Here is an 11309-nt window from a genome sequence, read left to right as displayed (position 1 = left end):
TTGAAGGGCATCTAGGTTGGCTCCACAGTCTAGCTATTGTGAATCGTGCTGCTGTGAACATCGATGTAGCAGTATCCCTATAGTACGCTCTTTTAAGGTCTTTAGTGAATAGTCCGAGAAGGGGAATAGCTGGGTCAGATGGTGGTTCCATTCCCAGCTTTCCAAGGAATCTCCATACTGCTTTCCAAATTGGCCGCACCAATTTGCAGTCCCACCAGCAATGTACAAGTGTACCCTTTTCCCCACATCCTCGCCAGCACTTGTTGTTGTTTGACTTCATAATGGCTGCCAATCTTACTGGAGTGAGATGGAATCTTAGGGTGGTTTTGATTTGCATTTCTCTGACTGCTAGAGATGGTGAGCATTTTTTCATGTACTTGTTGATTGCATGTCCTCCTCTGAGAAGTGTCTGTTCAGGTCTTTGGCCCATTTATTGATTGGGTTATTTGTTTTCTTATTGTTTAATTTTTTGAGTTCTTTGTATACTCTGTATATTAGGGTTTTATCTGAAGTGTGAGGAGTAAAAATTTGTTCCCAGGATGTAGGCTCCCTATTTACCTCTCTTATTGTTTCTCTTGCTGAGAAAAACTTTTTAGTTTGAGTAAGTCCCATTTGTTGATTCTTGTTTTTAACTCTTGTGCTATGGGTGTCCTATTAAGGAATTTGGAGCCCAACCCCACAGTATGTAGATTGGAGCCAACTTTTTCTTCTATCAGACACAGAGTCTCTGTTTTGATATCAAGCTCCTTGATCCATTTTGAGTTAACTTTTGTGCATGGTGAGAGAAAGGGATTCAGATTCATTTTGTTGCATAAAAATCCCAAGAAATCAAGATAGTAGTTTAAGGATAAAAAGAATCATATCTGTATATAAGGTTATACAGGCAAAAATAATATCTAAATAGGATAAAGGAAGGTTTAGATAAATTAACAGGTGACAGACCTCTATTGATTTACTAGATTAGGCATGTCTTATGTATGCCTTTGAAATATGATTCCCATGCAAAATTGCCACTGTCCAAAACAGGTAACTGGAACGTCTGAATTGATGTGACCTGGTGTGACCTTTCTAATATCATGCTCCTATCTACGCAGGTAATTCAATTGTGTACATTGATAAGGAGTATCAAATTAGTCTCATCTTCTCTGCCTCCATATCCTTTATCACAACCCATTCTAGAATATTTGTATATATTGGATAGAAACATTTTTTAAAATGTTGCAAGAAAATGTGTGTGTGTGTGATTTATAGAAATGAAACCTGAGCAGGGGAAAATCCCCCTTCAGGCAGAATTGGTTACATGACTTGCATTCCTATCCTTCACTCCTTCTCTACTTCCACTTAAAACTGTGGGGAGGGACCCTACTTAACTTTGCACTTTGTATTTGCTGCTCCTTGGACATTGCTACCTGGTTTACCTTGAATGTGACCCTTGCCTCGCTTGTCTCCTTCCTTTTAGAAGGTCAACTTCTAATAACTAAAAGAGCTGGATTATAACACACATCTTTAAAGGGCTGGTAATTTGCACCCTCTGCTCTGCCTCATTGCTTCCCTGTGCCAGCCTACTTTCCAGGGCATGATGGGAAGCAATTGACTTTTCATATAATTCTTCATTTTTCACTCTAGCAGAAGAGAATTATGACAGCAATCATCTAAAACAGTAGATAATGCACAGGCCTGAGTTCTCGGCTTGATACTCTGATGATTTGCTTCATGAGATGTTTAACTATAACTTCATTTCAGAAATCATATTATTCACTTTCATTTCCTGAGGACACAGCTGAATAACATGCATAGGGTCCCAGAGAGTCAAAGAAATAGAAAACCCAAGACCAGACAAGAGTGTTAGAAAAATTTCCCCCAAATCAAGGTTAAAGTAAATTAGTTGGAAAGGTTGTGCCTCTCCAGCTGGAATAAGAGTTCCCTTCTGACATTTATTCAACAAGTGTGTACTAGCATAGGTGATGTGACAAAATAGGGATTGTCACACGTGGCTACAGACTGCTGGAAGAGATGAATGTAAGAAATAATTGCTCACATCATCAATGACTCAAACATGAAATACAAAGGGAAAGTGCAGGATTTTAAAAAAAGGAAGGAATGGTATCTTTTTCATAATCACTCTATCTCAGCACAGAATAGATAAAATATAGTTAATAATATATAAACTTAAGAAGGAGGAATGAATGAATAAAAATGTGGAAAGAAAAAAGTCATAGAATCTTAATTTCACAATTTTCTCTGAGGCCAGTTGGCAGAACCTCCCCACAGGCAAACATCTGTGCCAGAACCCTTTCTTTCTTCTCAGAGGCAGTAGGATTCTAAGGAGCTGAAGCGTACTTCTCATGTTCTTATTATTTGTCACAACAAAATAGGAAAAGTATATAAATCAGGTTACATAAATATTTCCAGGACAGTCATTTTGCTCTTGGGAGAGATAGCTAACTACATTCTCATAACAAATCCACTTTAATCCCAACATCCAACTTCTGACCTCCTAGGACTCTCCATCCAAGAATAACATTAATACTAATCAGACTATTAGCCAGGGTGCTTGGTTTGAATCTGAAAAATTTGAGAAACGATCTTATAAATTATTTTCCAAGGATATCATTTTTAAGCATTAACAGGCATAACTGACTCTGAATTCTGGGAATTGAGCATAATTACATGGAAATTGACATGACATAAATGCCAAGAATTCTGTTAACCTTTAATATCTTTTAAAAACTCTCCCCCTGTAATTATCTCTTTTCTTTGTTTTAAATGCTAGTAGTGAATACATAGAAGCATAAGAAAACACAAAAGTAGATGGATTCTACAATCCATTCTACAATCTTAATCTTTGGAATCCTAAAGTTTTCCAGGTATTCCATAAAATACGAGTGATAGAATACTTGAAATTTGACAATTTCTAGGTGTGTTTCTGTCTCTATATTTCCTTTGCTCTGCAGAGGTTCTCTGCTTATAATTCTTCAGGTTGGATGAAAGCTCTTTTGCATTAGTAATGATAGTGAAAATGTAGGTCTAAGGCATTGGGTGTCTAATGCAATTCCTGACCTGTTCTGTGTCTTTGCAAAAGTCATTGCACCTTTTCCTGTGCTTCAGATTTCCTTTCTCTAAAGGGAGTGTGATGACATTTAATTCCAACTGCAACAATATTTGCATAGTGTTGTAAACTTTACCTAGGACATTTACATCCTGAATCTCACTGATGTATGGGGGTCTCTTGCACTTTTTTTCCTTCTCTCCAGACTACTCTGCCACCACCAGGCTCTCTTGCTGTCTTTCTCTCTTTACTACTATTACTTTAATTAAATCTTAACTCATCTCTCTGCCTCCAACCCTGCATTTGCCTAAATCAGTGCTTCTTAAAAGGGATAGGGCAGGTTCCTGGAGAAGTGAGGAGGGATGGCATATAGGGTGGAGACTGATTATAGCCATCACTGGGGAAGTACTGCTGCCCTCAGTGCATGGAGTCAGAGAGGTTAGATGTTCAGCAATGCACAGACTATTTACTCATGGATGTCAAATGCCTGCCAAGCATTCAGGCGAGTGAAACCTTTTAACCTAAGCTGCAAAATATACTCCATTGGACAACTAAACACAAATATTCTTACAAGGTTTTAATGTGTGCTAATTCTCAAGGAATGCAACTACCTTGTAAGTTAAGGGAAGGTTTTGTTTGATTTGTTCAGATATTTACCAGGAAGTGTTGCTGGTTTGGAAGATTGCAAAACAAATGTGAGGGCTAAGGCTGTGGCTTAGTGGTAAAGCACTTACCTGGCACACATGAGGCACTGGGTTCAATTCTCAGCACCACATAAAAATAAAATAAAGGCATTGTGTCCACCTACAACTAAAAAAATACATTTAAAAAAAACAAATGGGAATTTTTCTCACTGTATCGAAGTCACAAACTTTACATTCCTGTCTCAATCTGTACTGTAGCTTTGCTGTTCTGTTTATAGTGATTCTATACATAGATAAAGCTATACTTCATTACATCTTTGATGTAGTTGTGCACAAAGGTTTATTTTACACTTATCATCAATTACCTTTTATTTATTTTTAGATGCAGTTATATATTATTTTACCTAAGAACTTAATGTTTGCATAGTAATAAGGATATTTTTAAGTATTTTAAATTATTTTTACTTTAGAAAAAATTAAATAATAGCTAATATAAATAATACCAAATGCAGAAGCCAACTTATCTTTCCATGGTAGAGTTCTCATAATGTCTGTGACATATTCAAAAATTTTAAGTGGTTTCCCTGACTATAACCTGAAGTTTAACTCCCAAGTTTGCTCTTAGGAAACTATCCCCAAGCAAACATAATAGCATTTATCTTTGACCTTGTTATGGTCTCATGTCCACCCTCACCTAATACCAATGATCAGGTCAACATAGACTACTGGTCTTTCTGCAAAGTTGCACTAAAAATCACAGGCTATGAATTTGCTCAGAATTTTTCTCTGCAGGATTTCTTCTCTTTCACACACAGCTTTCTAAATAGAATTCAGACAGGACCAGTCCAGATTTCCTTTCCTCCATGAAACATTATTTTCACCAGTGTTCCCCAGTTTCCTCTCCCCCTATTGTGGATATCAATTATTTTATAAAATCTATCTTATCACAATATACGCATATATATGTACACACGCACGTGTGTTTGTATTATAATTGATAGTGTATTTGTTTGATTTCACTGACTCCAGGCTATAAACTCTCTGAAGGCAGGTTCACTTTCATACCTTCCCAAAGCTGAGCAATGTGTGGGACAGAATGTGAGTTCAATAAATATTCATTGAATTGGCCTTTCAATAGTTGAGAAAATGTAAGTACTATTATCTTTATTACTTGCATGAGGAAATTGGACTCTCAGTGAGTTCTGAAATGTTATTTTTATGTAGAGCATCAGATGAGGTCTGCTGTTGAGGTGGAATATATTATTATCTTCAACTTGTGAAAGGTCCAGACATGTATCTAGAAAAGGACTAGAGGGGTTGGCTTACATTTTGGCTGAAGATAAATAAAATAAAATCTTTACTTCTAGATCAGCTTTCCAATATAATGGTATGGATTAATGTGATGCTATGTGTCATTGATAATGGGAAATCTTCCATCTTTTAGTATTTTATCACCAAATAGTGTAGCATGTTCCCTCATTTTAAGACTATTGCACCAACAAGATTCAGCTAGAAATAAGACATGAGTTTCCCAGAATCGTCCTCAGGCTCACCGGATGGGGGAAGGGTCAAGCTCCAGCTGCGCTCCTTGGCATGGCGCCAGCCTTGACTGAACCCATCCATCATAGCCGAAGCCTGCCCTTCTCACACGCTGCATGAGTTGGAAATGGAAGTGGCCTTTTAACAGAACATTGTCTTAGGATTTCGTGAAGCAAGGCTGACAGAGAAAGGAAGATTCATTCCTGACACCAATCATACTAATATCTGTCACCGAAATGACATTTTCCCTTTAATGATGAAAAATGCATCAAGATAGAGGGAGGAGAATGAACAACCCTGTGTGCCGCTCTGGTCTGGTAAGGAGGGAACCTCTGCTGCTGTTGCCACTGGTTGCAATTTGGAGGAGGTGAAGAGATGTGTGGCCAGTTGGTTACTGAACAAACAACTGGTACCTCATTTGGAAGAGAAGGGTGCAAGCAGATGGAAGCCTGTGGGTTAGGCAATGTCACTGAACATCTGACCAACTTCTCATTAGGCCTTCTGCCTGGTTTTTCATTAGAACTACCTCCATTTCTTTCAGGCCCCAAGCAGGGGCTCAGTACTGATTTTCAGGGCTGCCATAGACATATTTTAGTGTGTCCAGTTTTTTAGAGCTTGTAAACAGCAATAAAAAACCACTGAAGGCTCCCAAGTCTTCATTCCCATAGTCTCTTGTTTGGAAGGGTAACAAAGGAGGAATTCATTCAGCAGTTCAGGTCCCATATGCATATTCATTGGGGATAGTCTGTTGGTAGGAATGACCCAGGGGTGGAGAAGACACCGTAAAGCCAAATTTTATAAACTAAGCCTGAGGTAAGAATGGCGGAGAATTTGATCTTCTAATTAGGGAAGAATAGCACTGTCATTTAGAGGAATCTACACACTTGCCCCGAATAATCAGAGTGACTATTTCCTAACAGGTATCAGACCTTTATCTACAAATCCATTGATGGCAACATCTATCTAAAATCATTTTCTTCTCTCTTTTCCTTGCTATTGACAGAGCCTGCTTCCCATAACAGAGGTTAAAAATCCAGATATTTACTGTTCTGTCTCTTTTGCAACTGTGGATGACCACATTTCACAACAGGTGTAAATACTCCTCCCTAATCAAAAAGAAGCATGTGTGTCTCTCAGGCCTCATCATTTCTGTCTTTGATCATGGCCAGGTGGTGGTGGGAGAGACGTGGACCCCATCCACTCATAAAATGAAGACCAGTTACTGACTCCTGGATTCTTGTCCAGGGGGCCACTGCTGGGCTTCTAGACATTCTGTCTTCAGGCTTCTTTGGTGTGCTAATTTGTTAAGCCTCTGATAGGAAGGGACTTTGTCACTTGCATCCAAAATCATCCACAGTTTTACATTAACTTTTCATTGGGGAAAAAGACATGTGCTGACCTGTGAGGACAGTTCTTTCACATTCCTTTACTCAGCCTCTGACTGGTGTTACTTGGTGTTCACATGCCTGTTGCTTCTGGCTTTCTCTTACTTCCTCAATCTTATAAATACTGGCATACCAACAAAAAAAAAATCATACAACACCAGGGCGCTTTTAAAGTTTTTATACTTTCACATTTCTTTGCAATATTAATTAACTTGACACCCACTCATTAGCTAACCTGCCAGCAACTCAACTCCACATCATCATCTGCTTTACAAAGAAGGAAACTGAGTCATTGACATTCCTATATTTGCATGGATGTGCCTCTAGCACCCCTCTCCTCCTCCTACATTCTCACAGTTAAATATATTTTTGCCCAGCAATGATGCAATTTTTCAAAGAAACTTCACCAGAAAAGTTGAGCCCCCAAAGTGTTTGGTACACAAACTATCTAGACCTAACATTAATTCATACAAATACTCAAGACCATACTGTCTGCACCCTCCACTTTGGTCAGATATGCTGTCCGTCTCTGATGTCCTTGGTCTTCCTGCCTTCTTGTCTCCTTGTATCCTTTCAGAAAATGTGGAGTCCCCTCAATGAGAGTTCAAAGGTCAAAGTGACTTTTAAGCTCCACAAATGACATGAGAAGCTCTATCATAAAGGAGAGAAAGAATATGCTAAGGCTCTTCCCAGAGAAGATCAGCATGCAATAGTCAGAAATCTTCCAATCTGAAAATCTTCCCAGTCCTCAGCCCCTGCTGTGGGTCACCTGCAATGAAAAATCAAGTACCACAGTGGGTTCTTGTCAGGGGAAACATGCTCTTGGTCCTTGAGGGTGCTGGCCTGGCCTAGGCACCACTGACAGTGTAGGGCAAGGAACAAGCTCTATCTGCCCTCTGCTTCTTGGGAGCATAACAAGCTAAGATTTGCTGAAACAGATTCCTTACCCTCTGTTTGCCCCCATGTTCACTATAAAAGGGCAGGACTTGATGGCTGGTCACAAATGCAATGCAACCAAATGCCCAGTGGAAGTGCTAGAGAATCAAACATTCCCTGGAAAATGCATTGAGGAGAAGAGGTGAAAAAACATCACATACCTTACTTAACTGAGAAACTAACTTTGTTGTTCAGCCTTCTGTTGCAGTAACAAAATACCTGAGAAAAACAACTTAAAGAAGGGAGGAGAGCTGGGGTTGTAGTTCAGCGGTAGAGCACTCACCTAGCACGGGTGAGGCCCTGGGTTCGATCCTCAGCAAGAAATAAAAATAAATAAATAAAATAAAGGTATTGTGTACAACTAAAAAATAAATATTAAAAAAAAGAAGGGAAGATTTATTTTGATTCATGTTTTAGTCCATGGCCAACTGGCTCCATTGGTATCAGCCTCTGGTAAGGCAGAACATCCTGGCAGAAAGAGTGTGAAGAAGCCTAGATGCTCACCTCATGGTGCTTGAGAAGCAGAGAGAAACAGAGGAAGGGGTCAGGGACAATATATGGTTCCCCAAAGACATGCTCTCAAAGACCTATTTCCTCCAACTAGGTCCATTCAGTCATGAATCTCTCACTGATGATGTTAAAGCCCTCCTGATGTAATCACTTCCTAAAATCTCCCACATGGACGCTGCTGCATTGTGGACCATTTTTCGACTCATGAGCCTTTGGGGTAACATTGATTGACAATAAAGAAAATGACACTGCTTAAGAGAAGCTGGGCACATGTACAGACAATTTTTATTCACATACATTACTATGTTTCTAGAACATTTGATAAACTTTAGAAAGATTATGTCTCTTTTCATAGTCATAATAACCATGACTGACATCAAAATGTTGAATCTGCATAATAAATTGTATTTTCTTACATAATTGAATTCTCTTCCAGACGTTCTGTCCATCAAAGCCATGTCCCCTTTTGCCAAATGAGTACACTAAGGCTCATATTAAGAAATCTGACAAAGTTTTCTTTGTGGAAGGTGGAATATCTTGGTCGCAAATTGAGTCTTCTAACTCCAAGTCCAGCATTCATTTTTACTTAGTGGCAGTTTAATAAATGCAAGAATCTACCCTCCCTTCTTCAGGAATACTCCTTATGCTGTGGCTCATTTGAGGATGAGGAGTACTTAGACAGGATAATAGGTATAATTTATGAAGGGCAAAAGGAAGACTATGATTCAGGAGTCCATGGAATGAGAATCAGAACCATTGTCGAGAAGCCGGCCTAGTTTTAAAAAAAAAAAATGACAGAGAGAAGAATAAGGAAGAAAGTCCAAAATGTCTGAACAATGTAACAGACCTGCCATTCATCTCACAGCATGTCACTTCTCAACATCTGAAAAAGCAGCATTTGTTGTCCACAGAACAATAAGCTAGATTTATAGACACTACCAGGCTCAGAGAACAGGGATATAGTTACCACCATAAAGAGCACCCTGGGGTTGTTTCCTGGGTGGCCATTGGCAGACCCAGCAGGGCCCATCAGGAGGACCCCAGGTCTACTATCTGGAAAACTGTTTGTTCAGTGTGTGATGGCTAGCTTCTTTGATCTCTTGGCAGCATGGGGCCACATAAAATGATCTTCTCATTTATGAAAAGACCTCTTTCTTAAGAATTCAAGTCACTATACTTTTCAGATTTTCAGTCCTCCTGGACACCTTCTTCTCAAGTACCTCCCCAGTTTACAATGAAGTCATCATGTGATGCACCCCATCTTCTACTTTCTCAGCCAATCTCCTTTACTCCGTGGTCTCCTCTGGTCATCCGAGTGAGGAAAGATATCTTTCTTCTGTATTCCTGAAATATTTTGTATCATTTATGATGCAACACTGACTTATATGTTGGTTGTAAACATATGGTAACGGCCCTACAAGAAGATAAGCTCATTGTTACTATTGTCTCTTTTTAGATCAATTTGGTTTAAGGCTGGAAAGCCCCATGATGCCATCTAGGTCTTAGCTCCCGTTGTATACATGGGGAAATGGATGTCCACAGAGCTTACATCATTAGGAAATTTCACAGACATAGGCCAGATTATAACTGAAATTTATTTGCACCCTGAGCTCAGTGAAGTGCTTGAATACTGTGAGGGCAGAACAGAAGGTTGAATGAATGAATGAATGATTCTGACAAATCTTTGAGACCTGCCATCCCATAGCCAAAAACACTTGCACTTAGAATCCTCAAGACACTTTCATTTGGAATCCTCGAGTCAACCTCTGTTTAGAAACAATCATCTCATTTAGCATGTGTCTGGGGTGTGAGCATCAGCCACACACAATATTTGCTCCTATCCAAAGCTTGTTCTGAGATTTTTGACAAGTAATTGGGTGACAGTTTTGTTTTTATTCAACTGGCCAGGAATGGGAGTTCTGAAGATAATTCTGCTTTTCTACATAACAAAGAAATAAACAGACAATCAATCCAGCACTAATAAAAGATGACTGAAAATTGCTAATCTAAACCCAAACATACAACCTGGCTTTACAGAAAAAGAGAATGCTTATGGATTTCCTTGTTTCCTCTTCTGTAAATACCACACACAGTTCAGCTCCTACCACTGTCTCCCCCTGCACTCAGCAGGCTGCTGGTGGCTATTATAGGCATGCCACCTTACCATTAGCACAGCAATGCCAATTAATTGCAGTAATGAGCAGCTCCATGTTGAAGAAAACTCACTGCCTGATCTCTAGCAGCATCTGTAGGCTCAAAATGTGTTCAAAAAAATCTGTTTCCAGGGGGTATGATATTTGTCTCTACAAAAAGTTGAAGGCTCAGAGGGTCAGGGACATGGTGCATGTGTGTGTGCATGTGCATGCATGTGCACTATCTTAGAGGAGCCAGACGCCTTGCTTTAGAGCAGAGAACTGGGTCAGGGAGGAGGGCACTGCTGGAGAGAGGCAAGCTGCTTGAGAGATAAGCTTTGGGTGTGCTGAGGAGGTGGAGCCTCCTGAGTAAGAGAAATGAGACTCTGAGTACAAAGGTTTTACAAAAGGTACTGAATTCATATTTAAGTAGGAAGTTTCCGATGGTGGAGGGAGAGGCCTCCTGTAATTCATCATACAAAAGAGGTCAACTACAGTGTGCTGAACCCCTTTGTCTTCATTCCTTTCCTCCACCCCCCCCATCTTATTTAGAAAAACTCCTGGATATGCCCCTCCCATTCCGTTTTTCTTTTTCTCTTTCCTCTTGATTCATAACTGATAGGCAAAGGGGAAGAGGTCCTGCTTCTTAGTGGGGAACCAGTCTCTGGTAAGTCTTCAGCTTAAAACCATGTTGAATCCCTGAAAACAAACCCCAAAGGGCACACGCTTTTCCCATGAGGTTCTTCAAAAGTATTAAACACATACACACACTACAAACATACATACACACACACACACACACACACACACACACCACACCACACACCACACACACAGTGGGCCATCAAAGTCACAAGCAATGTGACAAAATGGGTAATTACGTTTCACTTAACACACATCAAAGCACAAAATGGCCAAAGAGCAGTGTGCATGTGCACCCTGCACCCTGCTTGCCATGTGAGGACAGACTGGACTACGGGCAGGGGATAGGTGCAGCCAAGGGGCGGGGGGTCAGCCTCACCTCAGGTCCCTGTCCTTAAAAGGAAGGAGGGTGTAAGACTCATTTATATCCAGGAGCTGAAGTGGAATCTGCCTGGCCATTCTCTATGTTCCT

General features: G+C 40.0%; 1 protein-coding gene across 4 annotated transcripts in view; it reads right to left on the bottom strand.

Moving 5' to 3' along the window:
* Positions 1-11309, bottom strand: part of Ntm (neurotrimin) — a 960133-nt gene that overhangs the window by 422222 nt on the left and 526602 nt on the right. The gene's annotated exons all lie outside the window — the stretch shown is intronic.

The sequence above is a fragment of the Marmota marmota genome, unplaced genomic scaffold (assembly GCF_001458135.2).
Source record: "Marmota marmota marmota unplaced genomic scaffold, marMar, whole genome shotgun sequence".
Lineage (NCBI taxonomy): Eukaryota > Metazoa > Chordata > Mammalia > Rodentia > Sciuridae > Marmota > Marmota marmota.
Note: the sequence above shows the minus strand (reverse complement) of the source record. Positions and strands in the feature narration are given on the sequence as shown.